Here is a 21,268-nt window from a genome sequence, read left to right as displayed (position 1 = left end):
ACAACTAGCAACACCAGTAGCAGCCGACTGCACGTCAAGAATTGGAATGTGCAGTGGGATTTTTGTGAATTCGGCGCAAGGCTGATCTTTGCGACATAGGTTTGAGAATCTTATGGGAACACTTGTACTGTTTCTAAATTAAGTGTAGTGGTGGGAGGAGGGTGCTTCGTGCGCATTACAGCACGCTTGCCAATTGTGGCTGCTAATCGTTGGCTCGTATCTGCCTTGACACATTTTCTGGCTGTGTATTATTCCACTTGCATGGCAGTGTGCGCATGTTGGTGTGTTAAAAATTCTGGAGGCGCTGGGTATCGATCCCAGTACCTCTCGCATGCTAAGCGAGCGCTCTACCATCTGAGCTACGCCCCCTGCTGACGAACTGCGCTACATACAGCCATATCAATGACACAGACCCTTGCACTCCCATTATTCCGCTGACAAACACTACTCTCAATGTGTCCGTGAGGGTGTCTTTCAGGTTTCCTGCATTCTGTATCGAATCGTAGTTGGCCAAAATCAAAGTGGCACGCACGACGTCGAAAATAGCGTTCGGCCAACGCTCTGAGGTAGACGAACGTGTTGTCCACTCTCTAGACTTCATTGAGGTTAGGCCGTTATACCTAAGGCAGATTTGCACTCGATGACACCTCGACAACAGCCGGTCCTCACATTTACGTCTTGCTCTCCTTACGTCAGTATACGAGTCTGTGACGCTGGCTTTGCAACATCTTGCGTGCCTTTAGGCTCGCCGCGACCAACACTTACCACAAAACATGGAGGCGCCGGGGCTTGAACCCGGGACCTTTCACATGCAAAGCGAACGCTCTACCAACTGAGCTACGCCCCCAAGCACAAGCAAGCTGCGCTGTTCTCCGTTCTTTGCTACTCTTATGTGCACGGACACGATGGTTGGTTGGTTTGCAGGGGTGAAGGGACCAGAGTACAAAGGCGCGGACACGTTCACATACGCAAGAGTTCCAAGTAGTTTCGATGCTCTGGTATTACGACTGCAAATTCCGTCCGTTTTTAACGTCTTAAATTGAAGGGACAGTCACAAGTTGCTCCGTTTTCACTCCATGTCGACAATCACACAGCACCTGAGGTAACAAGCACATCTGAAGACCCATTGTGCACTCGACTGTTCATGCCAACTCACTGCTTCGCACTTTACTACTGTGTACCACTCTTGTCGTCCAACTGCAAAAGACTGGGCCACAACAACTTTCCGCGTCTCCATTGCACTGCGCAAACTACGAAACGCTCCCCAAACATGGCACTCACCCACGCAGACGACTTTTCCGACTTTACACGACGCTCACGCAACGCTCACGCTAGTGACAGCCTTATTTAGAGCTTGACGTCGCACACAAGCGAATGAGCACATTTCGCCTACGACTTAGGCCGCCCTCCTACTGTGGCTGTTCGGTGTCTGCAGGCAGCGAGGGGCTGCAAGCTTCCTGTGTTCGCGCCTATGTCACCTCTGCTTGCTTGTCAGAGACAGAGTATCGCAAAACATACAACTCACTCCATGAATTGATTGCTACGGCATCTGTCATCAGCAGTCACAACTAGCAACACCAGTAGCAGCCGACTGCACGTCAAGAATTGGAATGTGCAGTGGGATTTTTGTGAATTCGGCGCAAGGCTGATCTTTGCGACATAGGTTTGAGAATCTTATGGGAACACTTGTACTGTTTCTAAATTAAGTGTAGTGGTGGGAGGAGGGTGCTTCGTGCGCATTACAGCACGCTTGCCAATTGTGGCTGCTAATCGTTGGCTCGTATCTGCCTTGACACATTTTCTGGCTGTGTATTATTCCACTTGCATGGCAGTGTGCGCATGTTGGTGTGTTAAAAATTCTGGAGGCGCTGGGTATCGATCCCAGTACCTCTCGCATGCTAAGCGAGCGCTCTACCATCTGAGCTACGCCCCCTGCTGACGAACTGCGCTACATACAGCCATATCAATGACACAGACCCTTGCACTCCCATTATTCCGCTGACAAACACTACTCTCAATGTGTCCGTGAGGGTGTCTTTCAGGTTTCCTGCATTCTGTATCGAATCGTAGTTGGCCAAAATCAAAGTGGCACGCACGACGTCGAAAATAGCGTTCGGCCAACGCTCTGAGGTAGACGAACGTGTTGTCCACTCTCTAGACTTCATTGAGGTTAGGCCGTTATACCTAAGGCAGATTTGCACTCGATGACACCTCGACAACAGCCGGTCCTCACATTTACGTCTTGCTCTCCTTACGTCAGTATACGAGTCTGTGACGCTGGCTTTGCAACATCTTGCGTGCCTTTAGGCTCGCCGCGACCAACACTTACCACAAAACATGGAGGCGCCGGGGCTTGAACCCGGGACCTTTCACATGCAAAGCGAACGCTCTACCAACTGAGCTACGCCCCCAAGCACAAGCAAGCTGCGCTGTTCTCCGTTCTTTGCTACTCTTATGTGCACGGACACGATGGTTGGTTGGTTTGCAGGGGTGAAGGGACCAGAGTACAAAGGCGCGGACACGTTCACATACGCAAGAGTTCCAAGTAGTTTCGATGCTCTGGTATTACGACTGCAAATTCCGTCCGTTTTTAACGTCTTAAATTGAAGGGACAGTCACAAGTTGCTCCGTTTTCACTCCATGTCGACAATCACACAGCACCTGAGGTAACAAGCACATCTGAAGACCCATTGTGCACTCGACTGTTCATGCCAACTCACTGCTTCGCACTTTACTACTGTGTACCACTCTTGTCGTCCAACTGCAAAAGACTGGGCCACAACAACTTTCCGCGTCTCCATTGCACTGCGCAAACTACGAAACGCTCCCCAAACATGGCACTCACCCACGCAGACGACTTTTCCGACTTTACACGACGCTCACGCAACGCTCACGCTAGTGACAGCCTTATTTAGAGCTTGACGTCGCACACAAGCGAATGAGCACATTTCGCCTACGACTTAGGCCGCCCTCCTACTGTGGCTGTTCGGTGTCTGCAGGCAGCGAGGGGCTGCAAGCTTCCTGTGTTCGCGCCTATGTCACCTCTGCTTGCTTGTCAGAGACAGAGTATCGCAAAACATACAACTCACTCCATGAATTGATTGCTACGGCATCTGTCATCAGCAGTCACAACTAGCAACACCAGTAGCAGCCGACTGCACGTCAAGAATTGGAATGTGCAGTGGGATTTTTGTGAATTCGGCGCAAGGCTGATCTTTGCGACATAGGTTTGAGAATCTTATGGGAACACTTGTACTGTTTCTAAATTAAGTGTAGTGGTGGGAGGAGGGTGCTTCGTGCGCATTACAGCACGCTTGCCAATTGTGGCTGCTAATCGTTGGCTCGTATCTGCCTTGACACATTTTCTGGCTGTGTATTATTCCACTTGCATGGCAGTGTGCGCATGTTGGTGTGTTAAAAATTCTGGAGGCGCTGGGTATCGATCCCAGTACCTCTCGCATGCTAAGCGAGCGCTCTACCATCTGAGCTACGCCCCCTGCTGACGAACTGCGCTACATACAGCCATATCAATGACACAGACCCTTGCACTCCCATTATTCCGCTGACAAACACTACTCTCAATGTGTCCGTGAGGGTGTCTTTCAGGTTTCCTGCATTCTGTATCGAATCGTAGTTGGCCAAAATCAAAGTGGCACGCACGACGTCGAAAATAGCGTTCGGCCAACGCTCTGAGGTAGACGAACGTGTTGTCCACTCTCTAGACTTCATTGAGGTTAGGCCGTTATACCTAAGGCAGATTTGCACTCGATGACACCTCGACAACAGCCGGTCCTCACATTTACGTCTTGCTCTCCTTACGTCAGTATACGAGTCTGTGACGCTGGCTTTGCAACATCTTGCGTGCCTTTAGGCTCGCCGCGACCAACACTTACCACAAAACATGGAGGCGCCGGGGCTTGAACCCGGGACCTTTCACATGCAAAGCGAACGCTCTACCAACTGAGCTACGCCCCCAAGCACAAGCAAGCTGCGCTGTTCTCCGTTCTTTGCTACTCTTATGTGCACGGACACGATGGTTGGTTGGTTTGCAGGGGTGAAGGGACCAGAGTACAAAGGCGCGGACACGTTCACATACGCAAGAGTTCCAAGTAGTTTCGATGCTCTGGTATTACGACTGCAAATTCCGTCCGTTTTTAACGTCTTAAATTGAAGGGACAGTCACAAGTTGCTCCGTTTTCACTCCATGTCGACAATCACACAGCACCTGAGGTAACAAGCACATCTGAAGACCCATTGTGCACTCGACTGTTCATGCCAACTCACTGCTTCGCACTTTACTACTGTGTACCACTCTTGTCGTCCAACTGCAAAAGACTGGGCCACAACAACTTTCCGCGTCTCCATTGCACTGCGCAAACTACGAAACGCTCCCCAAACATGGCACTCACCCACGCAGACGACTTTTCCGACTTTACACGACGCTCACGCAACGCTCACGCTAGTGACAGCCTTATTTAGAGCTTGACGTCGCACACAAGCGAATGAGCACATTTCGCCTACGACTTAGGCCGCCCTCCTACTGTGGCTGTTCGGTGTCTGCAGGCAGCGAGGGGCTGCAAGCTTCCTGTGTTCGCGCCTATGTCACCTCTGCTTGCTTGTCAGAGACAGAGTATCGCAAAACATACAACTCACTCCATGAATTGATTGCTACGGCATCTGTCATCAGCAGTCACAACTAGCAACACCAGTAGCAGCCGACTGCACGTCAAGAATTGGAATGTGCAGTGGGATTTTTGTGAATTCGGCGCAAGGCTGATCTTTGCGACATAGGTTTGAGAATCTTATGGGAACACTTGTACTGTTTCTAAATTAAGTGTAGTGGTGGGAGGAGGGTGCTTCGTGCGCATTACAGCACGCTTGCCAATTGTGGCTGCTAATCGTTGGCTCGTATCTGCCTTGACACATTTTCTGGCTGTGTATTATTCCACTTGCATGGCAGTGTGCGCATGTTGGTGTGTTAAAAATTCTGGAGGCGCTGGGTATCGATCCCAGTACCTCTCGCATGCTAAGCGAGCGCTCTACCATCTGAGCTACGCCCCCTGCTGACGAACTGCGCTACATACAGCCATATCAATGACACAGACCCTTGCACTCCCATTATTCCGCTGACAAACACTACTCTCAATGTGTCCGTGAGGGTGTCTTTCAGGTTTCCTGCATTCTGTATCGAATCGTAGTTGGCCAAAATCAAAGTGGCACGCACGACGTCGAAAATAGCGTTCGGCCAACGCTCTGAGGTAGACGAACGTGTTGTCCACTCTCTAGACTTCATTGAGGTTAGGCCGTTATACCTAAGGCAGATTTGCACTCGATGACACCTCGACAACAGCCGGTCCTCACATTTACGTCTTGCTCTCCTTACGTCAGTATACGAGTCTGTGACGCTGGCTTTGCAACATCTTGCGTGCCTTTAGGCTCGCCGCGACCAACACTTACCACGCACTGACCACAAAACATGGAGGCGCCGGGGCTTGAACCCGGGACCTTTCACATGCAAAGCGAACGCTCTACCAACTGAGCTACGCCCCCAAGCACAAGCAAGCTGCGCTGATCTCCGTTCTTTGCTACTCTTATGTGCACGGACGCGATGGTTGGTTGGTTTGCAGGGGTGAAGGGACCAGAGTACAAAGGCGCGGACACGTTCACATACGCAAGAGTTCCAAGTAGTTTCGATGCTCTGGTATTACGACTGCAAATTCCGTCCGTTTTTAACGTCTTAAATTGAAGGGACAGTCACAAGTTGCTCCGTTTTCACTCCATGTCGACAATCACACAGCACCTGAGGTAACAAGCACATCTGAAGACCCATTGTGCACTCGACTGTTCATGCCAACTCACTGCCTCGCACTTTACTACTGTGTACCACTCTTGTCGTCCAACTGCAAAAGACTGGGCCACAACAACTTTCCGCGTCTCCATTGCACTGCGCAAACTACGAAACGCTCCCCAAACATGGCACTCACCCACGCAGACGACTTTTCCGACTTTACACGACGCTCACGCAACGCTCACGCTAGTGACAGCCTTATTTAGAGCTTGACGTCGCACACAAGCGAATGAGCACATTTCGCCTACGACTTAGGCCGCCCTCCTACTGTGGCTGTTCGGTGTCTGCAGGCAGCGAGGGGCTGCAAGCTTCCTGTGTTCGCGCCTATGTCACCTCTGCTTGCTTGTCAGAGACAGAGTATCGCAAAACATACAACTCACTCCATGAATTGATTGCTACGGCATCTGTCATCAGCAGTCACAACTAGCAACACCAGTAGCAGCCGACTGCACGTCAAGAATTGGAATGTGCAGTGGGATTTTTGTGAATTCGGCGCAAGGCTGATCTTTGCGACATAGGTTTGAGAATCTTATGGGAACACTTGTACTGTTTCTAAATTAAGTGTAGTGGTGGGAGGAGGGTGCTTCGTGCGCATTACAGCACGCTTGCCAATTGTGGCTGCTAATCGTTGGCTCGTATCTGCCTTGACCCATTTTCTGGCTGTGTATTATTCCACTTGCATGGCAGTGTGCGCATGTTGGTGTGTTAAAAATTCTGGAGGCGCTGGGTATCGATCCCAGTACCTCTCGCATGCTAAGCGAGCGCTCTACCATCTGAGCTACGCCCCCTGCTGACGAACTGCGCTACATACAGCCATATCAATGACACAGACCCTTGCACTCCCATTATTCCGCTGACAAACACTACTCTCAATGTGTCCGTGAGGGTGTCTTTCAGGTTTCCTGCATTCTGTATCGAATCGTAGTTGGCCAAAATCAAAGTGGCACGCACGACGTCGAAAATAGCGTTCGGCCAACGCTCTGAGGTAGACGAACGTGTTGTCCACTCTCTAGACTTCATTGAGGTTAGGCCGTTATACCTAAGGCAGATTTGCACTCGATGACACCTCGACAACAGCCGGTCCTCACATTTACGTCTTGCTCTCCTTACGTCAGTATACGAGTCTGTGACGCTGGCTTTGCAACATCTTGCGTGCCTTTAGGCTCGCCGCGACCAACACTTACCACGCACTGACCACAAAACATGGAGGCGCCGGGGCTTGAACCCGGGACCTTTCACATGCAAAGCGAACGCTCTACCAACTGAGCTACGCCCCCAAGCACAAGCAAGCTGCGCTGATCTCCGTTCTTTGCTACTCTTATGTGCACGGACGCGATGGTTGGTTGGTTTGCAGGGGTGAAGGGACCAGAGTACAAAGGCGCGGACACGTTCACATACGCAAGAGTTCCAAGTAGTTTCGATGCTCTGGTATTACGACTGCAAATTCCGTCCGTTTTTAACGTCTTAAATTGAAGGGACAGTCACAAGTTGCTCCGTTTTCACTCCATGTCGACAATCACACAGCACCTGAGGTAACAAGCACATCTGAAGACCCATTGTGCACTCGACTGTTCATGCCAACTCACTGCCTCGCACTTTACTACTGTGTACCACTCTTGTCGTCCAACTGCAAAAGACTGGGCCACAACAACTTTCCGCGTCTCCATTGCACTGCGCAAACTACGAAACGCTCCCCAAACATGGCACTCACCCACGCAGACGACTTTTCCGACTTTACACGACGCTCACGCAACGCTCACGCTAGTGACAGCCTTATTTAGAGCTTGACGTCGCACACAAGCGAATGAGCACATTTCGCCTACGACTTAGGCCGCCCTCCTACTGTGGCTGTTCGGTGTCTGCAGGCAGCGAGGGGCTGCAAGCTTCCTGTGTTCGCGCCTATGTCACCTCTGCTTGCTTGTCAGAGACAGAGTATCGCAAAACATACAACTCACTCCATGAATTGATTGCTACGGCATCTGTCATCAGCAGTCACAACTAGCAACACCAGTAGCAGCCGACTGCACGTCAAGAATTGGAATGTGCAGTGGGATTTTTGTGAATTCGGCGCAAGGCTGATCTTTGCGACATAGGTTTGAGAATCTTATGGGAACACTTGTACTGTTTCTAAATTAAGTGTAGTGGTGGGAGGAGGGTGCTTCGTGCGCATTACAGCACGCTTGCCAATTGTGGCTGCTAATCGTTGGCTCGTATCTGCCTTGACACATTTTCTGGCTGTGTATTATTCCACTTGCATGGCAGTGTGCGCATGTTGGTGTGTTAAAAATTCTGGAGGCGCTGGGTATCGATCCCAGTACCTCTCGCATGCTAAGCGAGCGCTCTACCATCTGAGCTACGCCCCCTGCTGACGAACTGCGCTACATACAGCCATATCAATGACACAGACCCTTGCACTCCCATTATTCCGCTGACAAACACTACTCTCAATGTGTCCGTGAGGGTGTCTTTCAGGTTTCCTGCATTCTGTATCGAATCGTAGTTGGCCAAAATCAAAGTGGCACGCACGACGTCGAAAATAGCGTTCGGCCAACGCTCTGAGGTAGACGAACGTGTTGTCCACTCTCTAGACTTCATTGAGGTTAGGCCGTTATACCTAAGGCAGATTTGCACTCGATGACACCTCGACAACAGCCGGTCCTCACATTTACGTCTTGCTCTCCTTACGTCAGTATACGAGTCTGTGACGCTGGCTTTGCAACATCTTGCGTGCCTTTAGGCTCGCCGCGACCAACACTTACCACAAAACATGGAGGCGCCGGGGCTTGAACCCGGGACCTTTCACATGCAAAGCGAACGCTCTACCAACTGAGCTACGCCCCCAAGCACAACCAAGCTGCGCTGTTCTCCGTTCTTTGCTACTCTTATGTGCACGGACACGATGGTTGGTTGGTTTGCAGGGGTGAAGGGACCAGAGTACAAAGGCGCGGACACGTTCACATACGCAAGAGTTCCAAGTAGTTTCGATGCTCTGGTATTACGACTGCAAATTCCGTCCGTTTTTAACGTCTTAAATTGAAGGGACAGTCACAAGTTGCTCCGTTTTCACTCCATGTCGACAATCACACAGCACCTGAGGTAACAAGCACATCTGAAGACCCATTGTGCACTCGACTGTTCATGCCAACTCACTGCTTCGCACTTTACTACTGTGTACCACTCTTGTCGTCCAACTGCAAAAGACTGGGCCACAACAACTTTCCGCGTCTCCATTGCACTGCGCAAACTACGAAACGCTCCCCAAACATGGCACTCACCCACGCAGACGACTTTTCCGACTTTACACGACGCTCACGCAACGCTCACGCTAGTGACAGCCTTATTTAGAGCTTGACGTCGCACACAAGCGAATGAGCACATTTCGCCTACGACTTAGGCCGCCCTCCTACTGTGGCTGTTCGGTGTCTGCAGGCAGCGAGGGGCTGCAAGCTTCCTGTGTTCGCGCCTATGTCACCTCTGCTTGCTTGTCAGAGACAGAGTATCGCAAAACATACAACTCACTCCATGAATTGATTGCTACGGCATCTGTCATCAGCAGTCACAACTAGCAACACCAGTAGCAGCCGACTGCACGTCAAGAATTGGAATGTGCAGTGGGATTTTTGTGAATTCGGCGCAAGGCTGATCTTTGCGACATAGGTTTGAGAATCTTATGGGAACACTTGTACTGTTTCTAAATTAAGTGTAGTGGTGGGAGGAGGGTGCTTCGTGCGCATTACAGCACGCTTGCCAATTGTGGCTGCTAATCGTTGGCTCGTATCTGCCTTGACACATTTTCTGGCTGTGTATTATTCCACTTGCATGGCAGTGTGCGCATGTTGGTGTGTTAAAAATTCTGGAGGCGCTGGGTATCGATCCCAGTACCTCTCGCATGCTAAGCGAGCGCTCTACCATCTGAGCTACGCCCCCTGCTGACGAACTGCGCTACATACAGCCATATCAATGACACAGACCCTTGCACTCCCATTATTCCGCTGACAAACACTACTCTCAATGTGTCCGTGAGGGTGTCTTTCAGGTTTCCTGCATTCTGTATCGAATCGTAGTTGGCCAAAATCAAAGTGGCACGCACGACGTCGAAAATAGCGTTCGGCCAACGCTCTGAGGTAGACGAACGTGTTGTCCACTCTCTAGACTTCATTGAGGTTAGGCCGTTATACCTAAGGCAGATTTGCACTCGATGACACCTCGACAACAGCCGGTCCTCACATTTACGTCTTGCTCTCCTTACGTCAGTATACGAGTCTGTGACGCTGGCTTTGCAACATCTTGCGTGCCTTTAGGCTCGCCGCGACCAACACTTACCACGCACTGACCACAAAACATGGAGGCGCCGGGGCTTGAACCCGGGACCTTTCACATGCAAAGCGAACGCTCTACCAACTGAGCTACGCCCCCAAGCACAAGCAAGCTGCGCTGATCTCCGTTCTTTGCTACTCTTATGTGCACGGACGCGATGGTTGGTTGGTTTGCAGGGGTGAAGGGACCAGAGTACAAAGGCGCGGACACGTTCACATACGCAAGAGTTCCAAGTAGTTTCGATGCTCTGGTATTACGACTGCAAATTCCGTCCGTTTTTAACGTCTTAAATTGAAGGGACAGTCACAAGTTGCTCCGTTTTCACTCCATGTCGACAATCACACAGCACCTGAGGTAACAAGCACATCTGAAGACCCATTGTGCACTCGACTGTTCATGCCAACTCACTGCCTCGCACTTTACTACTGTGTAAGACTCTTGTCGTCCAACTGCAAAAGACTGGGCCACAACAACTTTCCGCGTCTCCATTGCACTGCGCAAACTACGAAACGCTCCCCAAACATGGCACTCACCCACGCAGACGACTTTTCCGACTTTACACGACGCTCACGCAACGCTCACGCTAGTGACAGCCTTATTTAGAGCTTGACGTCGCACACAAGCGAATGAGCACATTTCGCCTACGACTTAGGCCGCCCTCCTACTGTGGCTGTTCGGTGTCTGCAGGCAGCGAGGGGCTGCAAGCTTCCTGTGTTCGCGCCTATGTCACCTCTGCTTGCTTGTCAGAGACAGAGTATCGCAAAACATACAACTCACTCCATGAATTGATTGCTACGGCATCTGTCATCAGCAGTCACAACTAGCAACACCAGTAGCAGCCGACTGCACGTCAAGAATTGGAATGTGCAGTGGGATTTTTGTGAATTCGGCGCAAGGCTGATCTTTGCGACATAGGTTTGAGAATCTTATGGGAACACTTGTACTGTTTCTAAATTAAGTGTAGTGGTGGGAGGAGGGTGCTTCGTGCGCATTACAGCACGCTTGCCAATTGTGGCTGCTAATCGTTGGCTCGTATCTGCCTTGACACATTTTCTGGCTGTGTATTATTCCACTTGCATGGCAGTGTGCGCATGTTGGTGTGTTAAAAATTCTGGAGGCGCTGGGTATCGATCCCAGTACCTCTCGCATGCTAAGCGAGCGCTCTACCATCTGAGCTACGCCCCCTGCTGACGAACTGCGCTACATACAGCCATATCAATGACACAGACCCTTGCACTCCCATTATTCCGCTGACAAACACTACTCTCAATGTGTCCGTGAGGGTGTCTTTCAGGTTTCCTGCATTCTGTATCGAATCGTAGTTGGCCAAAATCAAAGTGGCACGCACGACGTCGAAAATAGCGTTCGGCCAACGCTCTGAGGTAGACGAACGTGTTGTCCACTCTCTAGACTTCATTGAGGTTAGGCCGTTATACCTAAGGCAGATTTGCACTCGATGACACCTCGACAACAGCCGGTCCTCACATTTACGTCTTGCTCTCCTTACGTCAGTATACGAGTCTGTGACGCTGGCTTTGCAACATCTTGCGTGCCTTTAGGCTCGCCGCGACCAACACTTACCACAAAACATGGAGGCGCCGGGGCTTGAACCCGGGACCTTTCACATGCAAAGCGAACGCTCTACCAACTGAGCTACGCCCCCAAGCACAACCAAGCTGCGCTGTTCTCCGTTCTTTGCTACTCTTATGTGCACGGACACGATGGTTGGTTGGTTTGCAGGGGTGAAGGGACCAGAGTACAAAGGCGCGGACACGTTCACATACGCAAGAGTTCCAAGTAGTTTCGATGCTCTGGTATTACGACTGCAAATTCCGTCCGTTTTTAACGTCTTAAATTGAAGGGACAGTCACAAGTTGCTCCGTTTTCACTCCATGTCGACAATCACACAGCACCTGAGGTAACAAGCACATCTGAAGACCCATTGTGCACTCGACTGTTCATGCCAACTCACTGCCTCGCACTTTACTACTGTGTACCACTCTTGTCGTCCAACTGCAAAAGACTGGGCCACAACAACTTTCCGCGTCTCCATTGCACTGCGCAAACTACGAAACGCTCCCCAAACATGCCACTCACCCACGCAGACGACTTTTCCGACTTTACACGACGCTCACGCAACGCTCACGCTAGTGACAGCCTTATTTAGAGCTTGACGTCGCACACAAGCGAATGAGCACATTTCGCCTACGACTTAGGCCGCCCTCCTAGTGTGGCTGTTCGGTGTCTGCAGGCAGCGAGGGGCTGCAAGCTTCCTGTGTTCGCGCCTATGTCACCTCTGCTTGCTTGTCAGAGACAGAGTATCGCAAAACATACAACTCACTCCATGAATTGATTGCTACGGCATCTGTCATCAGCAGTCACAACTAGCAACACCAGTAGCAGCCGACTGCACGTCAAGAATTGGAATGTGCAGTGGGATTTTTGTGAATTCGGCGCAAGGCTGATCTTTGCGACATAGGTTTGAGAATCTTATGGGAACACTTGTACTGTTTCTAAATTAAGTGTAGTGGTGGGAGGAGGGTGCTTCGTGCGCATTACAGCACGCTTGCCAATTGTGGCTGCTAATCGTTGGCTCGTATCTGCCTTGACACATTTTCTGGCTGTGTATTATTCCACTTGCATGGCAGTGTGCGCATGTTGGTGTGTTAAAAATTCTGGAGGCGCTGGGTATCGATCCCAGTACCTCTCGCATGCTAAGCGAGCGCTCTACCATCTGAGCTACGCCCCCTGCTGACGAACTGCGCTACATACAGCCATATCAATGACACAGACCCTTGCACTCCCATTATTCCGCTGACAAACACTACTCTCAATGTGTCCGTGAGGGTGTCTTTCAGGTTTCCTGCATTCTGTATCGAATCGTAGTTGGCCAAAATCAAAGTGGCACGCACGACGTCGAAAATAGCGTTCGGCCAACGCTCTGAGGTAGACGAACGTGTTGTCCACTCTCTAGACTTCATTGAGGTTAGGCCGTTATACCTAAGGCAGATTTGCACTCGATGACACCTCGACAACAGCCGGTCCTCACATTTACGTCTTGCTCTCCTTACGTCAGTATACGAGTCTGTGACGCTGGCTTTGCAACATCTTGCGTGCCTTTAGGCTCGCCGCGACCAACACTTACCACGCACTGACCACAAAACATGGAGGCGCCGGGGCTTGAACCCGGGACCTTTCACATGCAAAGCGAACGCTCTACCAACTGAGCTACGCCCCCAAGCACAAGCAAGCTGCGCTGATCTCCGTTCTTTGCTACTCTTATGTGCACGGACGCGATGGTTGGTTGGTTTGCAGGGGTGAAGGGACCAGAGTACAAAGGCGCGGACACGTTCACATACGCAAGAGTTCCAAGTAGTTTCGATGCTCTGGTATTACGACTGCAAATTCCGTCCGTTTTTAACGTCTTAAATTGAAGGGACAGTCACAAGTTGCTCCGTTTTCACTCCATGTCGACAATCACACAGCACCTGAGGTAACAAGCACATCTGAAGACCCATTGTGCACTCGACTGTTCATGCCAACTCACTGCCTCGCACTTTACTACTGTGTAAGACTCTTGTCGTCCAACTGCAAAAGACTGGGCCACAACAACTTTCCGCGTCTCCATTGCACTGCGCAAACTACGAAACGCTCCCCAAACATGGCACTCACCCACGCAGACGACTTTTCCGACTTTACACGACGCTCACGCAACGCTCACGCTAGTGACAGCCTTATTTAGAGCTTGACGTCGCACACAAGCGAATGAGCACATTTCGCCTACGACTTAGGCCGCCCTCCTACTGTGGCTGTTCGGTGTCTGCAGGCAGCGAGGGGCTGCAAGCTTCCTGTGTTCGCGCCTATGTCACCTCTGCTTGCTTGTCAGAGACAGAGTATCGCAAAACATACAACTCACTCCATGAATTGATTGCTACGGCATCTGTCATCAGCAGTCACAACTAGCAACACCAGTAGCAGCCGACTGCACGTCAAGAATTGGAATGTGCAGTGGGATTTTTGTGAATTCGGCGCAAGGCTGATCTTTGCGACATAGGTTTGAGAATCTTATGGGAACACTTGTACTGTTTCTAAATTAAGTGTAGTGGTGGGAGGAGGGTGCTTCGTGCGCATTACAGCACGCTTGCCAATTGTGGCTGCTAATCGTTGGCTCGTATCTGCCTTGACACATTTTCTGGCTGTGTATTATTCCACTTGCATGGCAGTGTGCGCATGTTGGTGTGTTAAAAATTCTGGAGGCGCTGGGTATCGATCCCAGTACCTCTCGCATGCTAAGCGAGCGCTCTACCATCTGAGCTACGCCCCCTGCTGACGAACTGCGCTACATACAGCCATATCAATGACACAGACCCTTGCACTCCCATTATTCCGCTGACAAACACTACTCTCAATGTGTCCGTGAGGGTGTCTTTCAGGTTTCCTGCATTCTGTATCGAATCGTAGTTGGCCAAAATCAAAGTGGCACGCACGACGTCGAAAATAGCGTTCGGCCAACGCTCTGAGGTAGACGAACGTGTTGTCCACTCTCTAGACTTCATTGAGGTTAGGCCGTTATACCTAAGGCAGATTTGCACTCGATGACACCTCGACAACAGCCGGTCCTCACATTTACGTCTTGCTCTCCTTACGTCAGTATACGAGTCTGTGACGCTGGCTTTGCAACATCTTGCGTGCCTTTAGGCTCGCCGCGACCAACACTTACCACAAAACATGGAGGCGCCGGGGCTTGAACCCGGGACCTTTCACATGCAAAGCGAACGCTCTACCAACTGAGCTACGCCCCCAAGCACAACCAAGCTGCGCTGTTCTCCGTTCTTTGCTACTCTTATGTGCACGGACACGATGGTTGGTTGGTTTGCAGGGGTGAAGGGACCAGAGTACAAAGGCGCGGACACGTTCACATACGCAAGAGTTCCAAGTAGTTTCGATGCTCTGGTATTACGACTGCAAATTCCGTCCGTTTTTAACGTCTTAAATTGAAGGGACAGTCACAAGTTGCTCCGTTTTCACTCCATGTCGACAATCACACAGCACCTGAGGTAACAAGCACATCTGAAGACCCATTGTGCACTCGACTGTTCATGCCAACTCACTGCCTCGCACTTTACTACTGTGTACCACTCTTGTCGTCCAACTGCAAAAGACTGGGCCACAACAACTTTCCGCGTCTCCATTGCACTGCGCAAACTACGAAACGCTCCCCAAACATGGCACTCACCCACGCAGACGACTTTTCCGACTTTACACGACGCTCACGCAACGCTCACGCTAGTGACAGCCTTATTTAGAGCTTGACGTCGCACACAAGCGAATGAGCACATTTCGCCTACGACTTAGGCCGCCCTCCTACTGTGGCTGTTCGGTGTCTGCAGGCAGCGAGGGGCTGCAAGCTTCCTGTGTTCGCGCCTATGTCACCTCTGCTTGCTTGTCAGAGACAGAGTATCGCAAAACATACAACTCACTCCATGAATTGATTGCTACGGCATCTGTCATCAGCAGTCACAACTAGCAACACCAGTAGCAGCCGACTGCACGTCAAGAATTGGAATGTGCAGTGGGATTTTTGTGAATTCGGCGCAAGGCTGATCTTTGCGACATAGGTTTGAGAATCTTATGGGAACACTTGTACTGTTTCTAAATTAAGTGTAGTGGTGGGAGGAGGGTGCTTCGTGCGCATTACAGCACGCTTGCCAATTGTGGCTGCTAATCGTTGGCTCGTATCTGCCTTGACACATTTTCTGGCTGTGTATTATTCCACTTGCATGGCAGTGTGCGCATGTTGGTGTGTTAAAAATTCTGGAGGCGCTGGGTATCGATCCCAGTACCTCTCGCATGCTAAGCGAGCGCTCTACCATCTGAGCTACGCCCCCTGCTGACGAACTGCGCTACATACAGCCATATCAATGACACAGACCCTTGCACTCCCATTATTCCGCTGACAAACACTACTCTCAATGTGTCCGTGAGGGTGTCTTTCAGGTTTCCTGCATTCTGTATCGAATCGTAGTTGGCCAAAATCAAAGTGGCACGCACGACGTCGAAAATAGCGTTCGGCCAACGCTCTGAGGTAGACGAACGTGTTGTCCACTCTCTAGACTTCATTGAGGTTAGGCCGTTATACCTAAGGCAGATTTGCACTCGATGACACCTCGACAACAGCCGGTCCTCACATTTACGTCTTGCTCTCCTTACGTCAGTATACGAGTCTGTGACGCTGGCTTTGCAACATCTTGCGTGCCTTTAGGCTCGCCGCGACCAACACTTACCACAAAACATGGAGGCGCCGGGGCTTGAACCCGGGACCTTTCACATGCAAAGCGAACGCTCTACCAACTGAGCTACGCCCCCAAGCACAACCAAGCTGCGCTGTTCTCCGTTCTTTGCTACTCTTATGTGCACGGACACGATGGTTGGTTGGTTTGCAGGGGTGAAGGGACCAGAGTACAAAGGCGCGGACACGTTCACATACGCAAGAGTTCCAAGTAGTTTCGATGCTCTGGTATTACGACTGCAAATTCCGTCCGTTTTTAACGTCTTAAATTGAAGGGACAGTCACAAGTTGCTCCGTTTTCACTCCATGTCGACAATCACACAGCACCTGAGGTAACAAGCACATCTGAAGACCCATTGTGCACTCGACTGTTCATGCCAACTCACTGCTTCGCACTTTACTACTGTGTACCACTCTTGTCGTCCAACTGCAAAAGACTGGGCCACAACAACTTTCCGCGTCTCCATTGCACTGCGCAAACTACGAAACGCTCCCCAAACATGGCACTCACCCACGCAGACGACTTTTCCGACTTTACACGACGCTCACGCAACGCTCACGCTAGTGACAGCCTTATTTAGAGCTTGACGTCGCACACAAGCGAATGAGCACATTTCGCCTACGACTTAGGCCGCCCTCCTACTGTGGCTGTTCGGTGTCTGCAGGCAGCGAGGGGCTGCAAGCTTCCTGTGTTCGCGCCTATGTCACCTCTGCTTGCTTGTCAGAGACAGAGTATCGCAAAACATACAACTCACTCCATGAATTGATTGCTACGGCATCTGTCATCAGCAGTCACAACTAGCAACACCAGTAGCAGCCGACTGCACGTCAAGAATTGGAATGTGCAGTGGGATTTTTGTGAATTCGGCGCAAGGCTGATCTTTGCGACATAGGTTTGAGAATCTTATGGGAACACTTGTACTGTTTCTAAATTAAGTGTAGTGGTGGGAGGAGGGTGCTTCGTGCGCATTACAGCACGCTTGCCAATTGTGGCTGCTAATCGTTGGCTCGTATCTGCCTTGACACATTTTCTGGCTGTGTATTATTCCACTTGCATGGCAGTGTGCGCATGTTGGTGTGTTAAAAATTCTGGAGGCGCTGGGTATCGATCCCAGTACCTCTCGCATGCTAAGCGAGCGCTCTACCATCTGAGCTACGCCCCCTGCTGACGAACTGCGCTACATACAGCCATATCAATGACACAGACCCTTGCACTCCCATTATTCCGCTGACAAACACTACTCTCAATGTGTCCGTGAGGGTGTCTTTCAGGTTTCCTGCATTCTGTATCGAATCGTAGTTGGCCAAAATCAAAGTGGCACGCACGACGTCGAAAATAGCGTTCGGCCAACGCTCTGAGGTAGACGAACGTGTTGTCCACTCTCTAGACTTCATTGAGGTTAGGCCGTTATACCTAAGGCAGATTTGCACTCGATGACACCTCGACAACAGCCGGTCCTCACATTTACGTCTTGCTCTCCTTACGTCAGTATACGAGTCTGTGACGCTGGCTTTGCAACATCTTGCGTGCCTTTAGGCTCGCCGCGACCAACACTTACCACGCACTGACCACAAAACATGGAGGCGCCGGGGCTTGAACCCGGGACCTTTCACATGCAAAGCGAACGCTCTACCAACTGAGCTACGCCCCCAAGCACAAGCAAGCTGCGCTGATCTCCGTTCTTTGCTACTCTTATGTGCACGGACGCGATGGTTGGTTGGTTTGCAGGGGTGAAGGGACCAGAGTACAAAGGCGCGGACACGTTCACATACGCAAGAGTTCCAAGTAGTTTCGATGCTCTGGTATTACGACTGCAAATTCCGTCCGTTTTTAACGTCTTAAATTGAAGGGACAGTCACAAGTTGCTCCGTTTTCACTCCATGTCGACAATCACACAGCACCTGAGGTAACAAGCACATCTGAAGACCCATTGTGCACTCGACTGTTCATGCCAACTCACTGCCTCGCACTTTACTACTGTGTACCACTCTTGTCGTCCAACTGCAAAAGACTGGGCCACAACAACTTTCCGCGTCTCCATTGCACTGCGCAAACTACGAAACGCTCCCCAAACATGGCACTCACCCACGCAGACGACTTTTCCGACTTTACACGACGCTCACGCAACGCTCACGCTAGTGACAGCCTTATTTAGAGCTTGACGTCGCACACAAGCGAATGAGCACATTTCGCCTACGACTTAGGCCGCCCTCCTACTGTGGCTGTTCGGTGTCTGCAGGCAGCGAGGGGCTGCAAGCTTCCTGTGTTCGCGCCTATGTCACCTCTGCTTGCTTGTCAGAGACAGAGTATCGCAAAACATACAACTCACTCCATGAATTGATTGCTACGGCATCTGTCATCAGCAGTCACAACTAGCAACACCAGTAGCAGCCGACTGCACGTCAAGAATTGGAATGTGCAGTGGGATTTTTGTGAATTCGGCGCAAGGCTGATCTTTGCGACATAGGTTTGAGAATCTTATGGGAACACTTGTACTGTTTCTAAATTAAGTGTAGTGGTGGGAGGAGGGTGCTTCGTGCGCATTACAGCACGCTTGCCAATTGTGGCTGCTAATCGTTGGCTCGTATCTGCCTTGACACATTTTCTGGCTGTGTATTATTCCACTTGCATGGCAGTGTGCGCATGTTGGTGTGTTAAAAATTCTGGAGGCGCTGGGTATCGATCCCAGTACCTCTCGCATGCTAAGCGAGCGCTCTACCATCTGAGCTACGCCCCCTGCTGACGAACTGCGCTACATACAGCCATATCAATGACACAGACCCTTGCACTCCCATTATTCCGCTGACAAACACTACTCTCAATGTGTCCGTGAGGGTGTCTTTCAGGTTTCCTGCATTCTGTATCGAATCGTAGTTGGCCAAAATCAAAGTGGCACGCACGACGTCGAAAATAGCGTTCGGCCAACGCTCTGAGGTAGACGAACGTGTTGTCCACTCTCTAGACTTCATTGAGGTTAGGCCGTTATACCTAAGGCAGATTTGCACTCGATGACACCTCGACAACAGCCGGTCCTCACATTTACGTCTTGCTCTCCTTACGTCAGTATACGAGTCTGTGACGCTGGCTTTGCAACATCTTGCGTGCCTTTAGGCTCGCCGCGACCAACACTTACCACGCACTGACCACAAAACATGGAGGCGCCGGGGCTTGAACCCGGGACCTTTCACATGCAAAGCGAACGCTCTACCAACTGAGCTACGCCCCCAAGCACAAGCAAGCTGCGCTGATCTCCGTTCTTTGCTACTCTTATGTGCACGGACGCGATGGTTGGTTGGTTTGCAGGGGTGAAGGGACCAGAGTACAAAGGCGCGGACACGTTCACATACGCAAGAGTTCCAAGTAGTTTCGATGCTCTGGTATTACGACTGCAAATTCCGTCCGTTTTTAACGTCTTAAATTGAAGGGACAGTCACAAGTTGCTCCGTTTTCACTCCATGTCGACAATCACACAGCACCTGAGGTAACAAGCACATCTGAAGACCCATTGTGCACTCGACTGTTCATGCCAACTCACTGCCTCGCACTTTACTACTGTGTACCACTCTTGTCGTCCAACTGCAAAAGACTGGGCCACAACAACTTTCCGCGTCTCCATTGCACTGCGCAAACTACGAAACGCTCCCCAAACATGGCACTCACCCACGCAGACGACTTTTCCGACTTTACACGACGCTCACGCAACGCTCACGCTAGTGACAGCCTTATTTAGAGCTTGACGTCGCACACAAGCGAATGAGCACATTTCGCCTACGACTTAGGCCGCCCTCCTACTGTGGCTGTTCGGTGTCTGCAGGCAGCGAGGGGCTGCAAGCTTCCTGTGTTCGCGCCTATGTCACCTCTGCTTGCTTGTCAGAGACAGAGTATCGCAAAACATACAACTCACTCCATGAATTGATTGCTACGGCATCTGTCATCAGCAGTCACAACTAGCAACACCAGTAGCAGCCGACTGCACGTCAAGAATTGGAATGTGCAGTGGGATTTTTGTGAATTCGGCGCAAGGCTGATCTTTGCGACATAGGTTTGAGAATCTTATGGGAACACTTGTACTGTTTCTAAATTAAGTGTAGTGGTGGGAGGAGGGTGCTTCGTGCGCATTACAGCACGCTTGCCAATTGTGGCTGCTAATCGTTGGCTCGTATCTGCCTTGACACATTTTCTGGCTGTGTATTATTCCACTTGCATGGCAGTGTGCGCATGTTGGTGTGTTAAAAATTCTGGAGGCGCTGGGTATCGATCCCAGTACCTCTCGCATGCTAAGCGAGCGCTCTACCATCTGAGCTACGCCCCCTGCTGACGAACTGCGCTACATACAGCCATATCAATGACACAGACCCTTGCACTCCCATTATTCCGCTGACAAACACTACTCTCAATGTGTCCGTGAGGGTGTCTTTCAGGTTTCCTGCATTCTGTATCGAATCGTAGTTGGCCAAAATCAAAGTGGCACGCACGACGTCGAAAATAGCGTTCGGCCAACGCTCTGAGGTAGACGAACGTGTTGTCCACTCTCTAGACTTCATTGAGGTTAGGCCGTTATACCTAAGGCAGATTTGCACTCGATGACACCTCGACAACAGCCGGTCCTCACATTTACGTCTTGCTCTCCTTACGTCAGTATACGAGTCTGTGACGCTGGCTTTGCAACATCTTGCGTGCCTTTAGGCTCGCCGCGACCAACACTTACCACGCACTGACCACAAAACATGGAGGCGCCGGGGCTTGAACCCGGGACCTTTCACATGCAAAGCGAACGCTCTACCAACTGAGCTACGCCCCCAAGCACAAGCAA

The 21,268-nt window shown here is 50.9% G+C and overlaps 28 non-coding genes across 28 annotated transcripts; all 28 read right to left on the bottom strand.

The window, feature by feature from the left end:
* Positions 1–296: 296 nt before the first annotated feature.
* On the bottom strand, positions 297–369 carry Trnaa-agc. The gene has a single exon. It is a non-coding gene; the product is annotated as a tRNA-Ala (tRNA).
* A 405-nt stretch (positions 370–774) lies between these two features.
* Trnaa-ugc lies at positions 775–847 on the bottom strand. The gene has a single exon. It is a non-coding gene; the product is annotated as a tRNA-Ala (tRNA).
* Positions 848–1,860: 1,013 nt separating this feature from the next.
* Positions 1,861–1,933, bottom strand: Trnaa-agc. Its single transcript has one exon. It is a non-coding gene; the product is annotated as a tRNA-Ala (tRNA).
* A 405-nt stretch (positions 1,934–2,338) lies between these two features.
* Trnaa-ugc lies at positions 2,339–2,411 on the bottom strand. Its single transcript has one exon. It is a non-coding gene; the product is annotated as a tRNA-Ala (tRNA).
* A 1,013-nt stretch (positions 2,412–3,424) lies between these two features.
* Positions 3,425–3,497, bottom strand: Trnaa-agc. Its single transcript has one exon. It is a non-coding gene; the product is annotated as a tRNA-Ala (tRNA).
* Positions 3,498–3,902: 405 nt separating this feature from the next.
* Positions 3,903–3,975, bottom strand: Trnaa-ugc. The gene has a single exon. It is a non-coding gene; the product is annotated as a tRNA-Ala (tRNA).
* A 1,013-nt stretch (positions 3,976–4,988) lies between these two features.
* Trnaa-agc lies at positions 4,989–5,061 on the bottom strand. Its single transcript has one exon. It is a non-coding gene; the product is annotated as a tRNA-Ala (tRNA).
* A 416-nt stretch (positions 5,062–5,477) lies between these two features.
* On the bottom strand, positions 5,478–5,550 carry Trnaa-ugc. The gene has a single exon. It is a non-coding gene; the product is annotated as a tRNA-Ala (tRNA).
* Positions 5,551–6,563: 1,013 nt separating this feature from the next.
* On the bottom strand, positions 6,564–6,636 carry Trnaa-agc. Its single transcript has one exon. It is a non-coding gene; the product is annotated as a tRNA-Ala (tRNA).
* Positions 6,637–7,052: 416 nt separating this feature from the next.
* Trnaa-ugc lies at positions 7,053–7,125 on the bottom strand. Its single transcript has one exon. It is a non-coding gene; the product is annotated as a tRNA-Ala (tRNA).
* Positions 7,126–8,138: 1,013 nt separating this feature from the next.
* On the bottom strand, positions 8,139–8,211 carry Trnaa-agc. Its single transcript has one exon. It is a non-coding gene; the product is annotated as a tRNA-Ala (tRNA).
* Positions 8,212–8,616: 405 nt separating this feature from the next.
* Trnaa-ugc lies at positions 8,617–8,689 on the bottom strand. The gene has a single exon. It is a non-coding gene; the product is annotated as a tRNA-Ala (tRNA).
* Positions 8,690–9,702: 1,013 nt separating this feature from the next.
* Positions 9,703–9,775, bottom strand: Trnaa-agc. Its single transcript has one exon. It is a non-coding gene; the product is annotated as a tRNA-Ala (tRNA).
* Positions 9,776–10,191: 416 nt separating this feature from the next.
* Trnaa-ugc lies at positions 10,192–10,264 on the bottom strand. Its single transcript has one exon. It is a non-coding gene; the product is annotated as a tRNA-Ala (tRNA).
* A 1,013-nt stretch (positions 10,265–11,277) lies between these two features.
* Positions 11,278–11,350, bottom strand: Trnaa-agc. The gene has a single exon. It is a non-coding gene; the product is annotated as a tRNA-Ala (tRNA).
* Positions 11,351–11,755: 405 nt separating this feature from the next.
* Trnaa-ugc lies at positions 11,756–11,828 on the bottom strand. Its single transcript has one exon. It is a non-coding gene; the product is annotated as a tRNA-Ala (tRNA).
* Positions 11,829–12,841: 1,013 nt separating this feature from the next.
* On the bottom strand, positions 12,842–12,914 carry Trnaa-agc. The gene has a single exon. It is a non-coding gene; the product is annotated as a tRNA-Ala (tRNA).
* A 416-nt stretch (positions 12,915–13,330) lies between these two features.
* Positions 13,331–13,403, bottom strand: Trnaa-ugc. Its single transcript has one exon. It is a non-coding gene; the product is annotated as a tRNA-Ala (tRNA).
* A 1,013-nt stretch (positions 13,404–14,416) lies between these two features.
* Trnaa-agc lies at positions 14,417–14,489 on the bottom strand. The gene has a single exon. It is a non-coding gene; the product is annotated as a tRNA-Ala (tRNA).
* Positions 14,490–14,894: 405 nt separating this feature from the next.
* On the bottom strand, positions 14,895–14,967 carry Trnaa-ugc. The gene has a single exon. It is a non-coding gene; the product is annotated as a tRNA-Ala (tRNA).
* Positions 14,968–15,980: 1,013 nt separating this feature from the next.
* Positions 15,981–16,053, bottom strand: Trnaa-agc. The gene has a single exon. It is a non-coding gene; the product is annotated as a tRNA-Ala (tRNA).
* A 405-nt stretch (positions 16,054–16,458) lies between these two features.
* Positions 16,459–16,531, bottom strand: Trnaa-ugc. Its single transcript has one exon. It is a non-coding gene; the product is annotated as a tRNA-Ala (tRNA).
* Positions 16,532–17,544: 1,013 nt separating this feature from the next.
* Positions 17,545–17,617, bottom strand: Trnaa-agc. The gene has a single exon. It is a non-coding gene; the product is annotated as a tRNA-Ala (tRNA).
* Positions 17,618–18,033: 416 nt separating this feature from the next.
* Positions 18,034–18,106, bottom strand: Trnaa-ugc. The gene has a single exon. It is a non-coding gene; the product is annotated as a tRNA-Ala (tRNA).
* A 1,013-nt stretch (positions 18,107–19,119) lies between these two features.
* Trnaa-agc lies at positions 19,120–19,192 on the bottom strand. The gene has a single exon. It is a non-coding gene; the product is annotated as a tRNA-Ala (tRNA).
* Positions 19,193–19,608: 416 nt separating this feature from the next.
* On the bottom strand, positions 19,609–19,681 carry Trnaa-ugc. The gene has a single exon. It is a non-coding gene; the product is annotated as a tRNA-Ala (tRNA).
* Positions 19,682–20,694: 1,013 nt separating this feature from the next.
* Trnaa-agc lies at positions 20,695–20,767 on the bottom strand. Its single transcript has one exon. It is a non-coding gene; the product is annotated as a tRNA-Ala (tRNA).
* Positions 20,768–21,183: 416 nt separating this feature from the next.
* Positions 21,184–21,256, bottom strand: Trnaa-ugc. Its single transcript has one exon. It is a non-coding gene; the product is annotated as a tRNA-Ala (tRNA).
* Positions 21,257–21,268: the final 12 nt, after the last annotated feature.

The sequence above is a fragment of the Schistocerca americana genome, unplaced genomic scaffold (genome assembly GCF_021461395.2).
Source record: "Schistocerca americana isolate TAMUIC-IGC-003095 unplaced genomic scaffold, iqSchAmer2.1 HiC_scaffold_311, whole genome shotgun sequence".
NCBI lineage: Eukaryota > Metazoa > Arthropoda > Insecta > Orthoptera > Acrididae > Schistocerca > Schistocerca americana.
This window is presented reverse-complemented; position numbering and strand designations above follow the sequence as displayed.